We start from the raw sequence: 5196 nt of genomic DNA, 5'->3' as shown, positions 1-5196 counted from the left end.
GCTCCTAACTAAGGCTTGGGGTCTGAAGTCATTGTTGCTCATCAGAGTCCTCTATCATGTTTTCCTCATGAATTAAATGGGAGCTGTCTGGTTGATACTCTGCCCTCCTATTGTCCTAAAAAGTCTTATTTTTCCTCCAGTTGATACCCAACACTGATACAGTTCTAGATAGTAGCACTTACTGATGCTAGTCATGAGGGAAAGAATCAAGTACCCAAAAGCCCAATAAAATTTGGATCCTTCTGCATTTATTGGCTGCAGGTCACTAAAGGAAAGAATTCTTAAGTTAGGAGGGACCAATAGGGCCCACATTTCCAAGGGGCAGGCTCATTTAGTCCCTCTTTCCTAATAACAATTTCTCCTCCACCGTCCATGCCATCTGGGTAATTATGGTATTATATTAGGAGGATATTGAAACTCCAAGGAGACTGTGAAATGTCCGCAGCAGAGTTCTTCTCTTATATATGTCTTGTTCAAATTGTCCATTTTGAAGCTAGGCTGTAGATGACCAAGCCCTAATCATTGAACAGACAGGCACATGGAATCTCCAAGAGTCCAAGGACCAGATATCCTCTATTAGTTACTCAAGGACTCCGAAGGGTCACACTGCTTAAAGAGGGGACCTGGCATCAGGAGAATATGAATGAGAGGTGATGTAATTTAGTGGTTGAGAGCTCAGACTCTAGAGCCAGATTGTCTTGGTTCAAATCTCAGTTTTGTCAGTTATTAGCTGCACAGTCTTGGCTCTCAGCTGCCTCCACTCTAAAATGATGGTAATAATAGATGATACCTTGTAGGGTTGTGTGAGGATTGACTCAGATCAGGCATATAAAGGGCTTAGCACAGCTCCTGCACACATTAAGCACTTAAGTGTTAAACGCTATTATTTATTAAAGGGAGAATTCTTTTCCTGCTCTAGGGTGTTTCTCTTCCTTATGTCCATAACCCCCCATCCCCCTAGTTTATATTTCTGAAGCCAGCTGCTCCAATATCCCCTCCTCTTCTGGTCAGGGATGCAAAGAAAAAACAGCTTGCACGTGGGCATATTTTCTTCTGTATTGCTTACAGCATCACCTTAAACCAATATACCACAGTTCATTTTAATCCAAGAGCTAAGGGCCCTTTAAACCAGCCATTCCTTATTTATTCTGTTAAAAAAAAATCAAGGTCCTTTTGTTTCACATTCCTTTATTGTATTTTGTAAGGCACCGAGCACATATTGGATGCTATGTAAATGTGAAATACTCTAACAATAGTAACTGAGACAGATGAGAAACTCAAGGAAGCAAAGTTACCATTTTGAGTTTAGCTCTTTATTGATGGGCTGAGTGATTTGGGAGAGACAGTGTGGCTCCAAAGCTAAAGAGCCCACAGGGATTAAGAGGGCAAAGGTTTGAATCTCAGTCACAGCAGCAGCTCTGGTGACCCCAGGCAGGCAGCTTCCTTTCCCTGGACCTCAAATTCTCCCCATGAATACTAGGATTAATTCCACAAAACCATCTCCCAGGGATGTTAAGCCAGGGCTGCCATATGTGGTTTTACAGACTATGCAGTGCACAAGGGTGCCAACTGAGGGGGTAAGTGGGGGCTGAAATGTAGCCCACACTCTGCTCATCAATCTGTGCACCCTGGTGATGGACAGGGTCCACCTGGAGAAAGGGACGCTTTTTTCTAGTTTGCATAAAGTAGTATATGGGCTCGTAGAGGCCGTGTGAAGCAAGGTGATAGTGATAGGGCACAGAGCTCAGCTCATAGAATGGATGCATTTATTCAACACCCAGTTTTTGAACACCTACTATGTGCCAGGCCCTAATCTAGGGGCTGAGGATATGGAGATGAATGTAAACAATTTCTGCCATTGGGTCCTCTTTCCTTCACCAGCCCATCCTCCCCTAACGTTCAATCATCAGCAAGTCTTGTAGACTCAAACTGCAAAATACATGTCAAGTCCACTCACCTTTTTTCTTTTTTTTTTAAGTCTTTTAAAAAAATTTTTTAAACTTAAAAAATTTTTTATTTATTTTTATTTTTTGGCTGCGTTGGGTCTTCATTGCTGTGCGCAGGCTTTCTCTAGTTGCGGCAAGTGGGGGCTGCTCTTCATTGTGGTGCGCAGGCTTCTCACTGCGGTGGCTTCTCTTGTTGTGGAGCACGGGCCCTAGAGCGCGTGGGCTTCAGTAGTTGCGGCATGCGGGCTCAGTAGCTGCAGCACGCAGGCCCTAGGGCCCGCGGGCTTCAGTAGTTGTGGCTCTCCGGCTCTAGAGCACAGGATTGGTAGTTGTGGCACATGGGCTTAGTTGCTCTGCAGCATGTGGGATCTTCCTGGACCATGGATCGAACCCGTGTCCCCTGCATTGGCAGGCGGATTCTTAGCCACTGTGCCACCAGGGAAGTCTACCACCCACCTTTTTTCACTGCCAGCACTTCATTTTATAATTTCTTACCTAGACTACTGCAGCAAATGGGCTTCTACTTCTACTCTGGTCCTCCGAACAAAAGCAAGAGTGACTGTATAAAAATGTCAACCAGATAACATTACCCCCTTGTTTAAACTTTTTGTTGGCTATAATTTAGTCCAGGGTCCTCATCATGTCCTCAAGACTGTGCACATCTGGTCCTAATTACCTTGTCATGTCATCTGGATCACTCAACCCACACTCTTTCCATCTGTATGAGTCAGGGGTTCTTCACAGAAATAGGAACCAATAGGATATATATGTATGTCCTATATATGTGTATATAAATAGCATAAATATATATCTCCTATATAGCTGTATATATGTATGTGTTTGTATATATGCATATATAAAAGGAGATTTATTGTGAGGAACTGGCTCATGTGATCTTATTGAGGCTGAGAAGTCCCATAACTTGCTGTCTGCAAGTTGAAGACCCCGGAAAGCCAGTGGTGTAATTCCAGTCCAAGTCCGAAGGCCTGAGAACCAAGGGAGCCAATGGTGTAAATCCCAGTTTGAGGGCAGAAGAAGACCAACAGACTGATGTCCCAGCTCAAGCAGGCAGGCAAGAAGGGAAGGACTCCTCCCTTTCCCCATTTTTTATTCTATTCACACCCTCAGCAGATTGGGTGATGCCCACCCACATTAGGGAGGGCAAATAAGCTACTTATCTGAGTCCACCCACTCAAATGCTAATCTCATCTGGAAACATCCTCACAGACACACCCAGAAATAATGTTTGATCTGGTCACTCAGTGGCCCAGTCAAGTTGACACACAAAATTACCTTTCATACCATTCCACAAAACTGACCATACTGTCCTTCAAACAGCCTAGCTCATTCTTTGTGTGGTCTCATCCCTTTGGCTGGAACACTGATTCCCTGGTTCTCCCCTTGATCATCTCTTTCTCATCCTTCAGTGCTCACTGGAAATGTCACGTCCTCAGAGAAGCCTTCCTGGACCACCTTGTTAAAGTAGCATAGTATTCTATGTCCACTGCCACTCCTTGCCAGTATGTTCTACAACAAAGCAGCCCAGCTCAATTTGTAAGCACACAGTTCTTTGTTTACATTCTGTCATATCTGCTAGATTATAAGCTCCATAACAGTAGGGACCATGTTTGTTTGTTCTTCACTGTAAATCCCTTCAGCATTTTGCTAGTCTCAGGTGCACAATGATAAATATCAACAAATATTTGCTAAATGAAGTCGTTACAAAGAATTTGTCTCGGGGCTTCCCTGGTGGCGCAGTGGTTGAGAGTCTGCCTGCCAATGGAGGGGGCACGGGTTCGAGCCCTGGTCTGGGAGGATCCCACATGCCGCGGAGCGACTAAGCCCGTGAGCCACAATTACTGAGCCTGCGCGTCTGGAGCCTGTGCTCCGCAACAAGAGAGGCCGCGATAATGAGAGGCCCGCGCACCGCGATGAAGAGTGGCCCCCACTTGCTGCAACTAGAGAAAGCCCTCGCACAGAAACGAAGACCCAACACAGCCATAAATAAATAAATAAATAAATAAATAAGTAAAAATTAAAAAAAAAAAAAAAAAAAAAAAAAAAAGAATTTGTCTCTCATATGGGAGTAATCACTACAATACAGTGTAGAGATGCATTTTGAGACACAGACAGTGATATGCTGGTAAACTGATGCTCAAAAACAAACAAACAAACAAAACCCCCCTGATTTGTCATTTGCTGATTTCCATGGTGGTGTAAATACTCCCATCACAGCTGATTTCAAGTTACCAATGGTTTAAAAACTGACTTGTAATATTCCTGAATATTAAACAGTTAGCTTTTCAAAGATGGAATGAGCTGGCTCTAGCCTATCACTGAAAGAGAGGTCAGCATGGGTGCAATGAGAACCCAGGAAAGAACAATTAGTTCATCCTGGGGGAGCTCAGCAAAGGCTTCCTGGAGGAGGTGACACTTGATTTGTGTTTTGAAGGTTGGGTATGTTGGCCCAGGCCCTTTGCCTCCAAAGCGGCTAACACAGCCCTGCTGCCAGTAGCCCATGTTCAACTGTGCCTGGCTCCTCTACTCAGCTAGCTCATCTCTGCTTGCCTGGGAGTTATCACCTGACGTAGTCCAATCCTCAGAAAATCCTTCCATGTGCCTGGTATTCTACTGGTTTGCTTCGAATGCAGCAGAGTAAGACAGAAGTTAGTCAAGGGAGAAAGCGAAGGGTTTTCCAAACAGAGGAACAATTTATGCAGTTCAGCATTTTGGTAAATCTAGAAGTATATAGGAGGCAGTGGGAGGAGATTAGCTCCTGACAGGCTTTGTTTGATAGGCTGAAGAGCGTATGCTGATTCACACCATAGGGTGGGTGGCAAAGGGAAAGGGAAAGGAATTACTTTTCCTGCATAATTCACAGCTGGTAATTGTGGGGTTTTGTTTTGTTGGTTTCATTTTTTTGGTATGGAATCATTTGATTAATATCTATCTCTTCCAAGAGACCGTCAACTCCACAAGGGCAGGGACTGTCTTGTTCACTATTATTTTCTCAGTACTCAGCACAAAGCCTGGTATATAGCAGCCAACCAAATACATCTTGTTGAATGACTGAATCATCTGGGGAATGTTTAAAACATACTGATGTCCACCTACCCTGAAATAAGATCTGCTATAAATCTCTCTTCTCTGAACCACAACGTGTGTAAGGTTGGACAGTAAGTAGTGGGGCTGGTGTCCATATTTTGTAAAAACCACTTAGGAGATTCACTTCCATTTCTCTTCCCAAAGC

This window comes from Balaenoptera ricei, chromosome 16, assembly GCF_028023285.1.
Source record: "Balaenoptera ricei isolate mBalRic1 chromosome 16, mBalRic1.hap2, whole genome shotgun sequence".
NCBI classification, from domain to species: Eukaryota; Metazoa; Chordata; class Mammalia; order Artiodactyla; family Balaenopteridae; genus Balaenoptera; species Balaenoptera ricei.
This window is presented reverse-complemented; position numbering follows the sequence as displayed.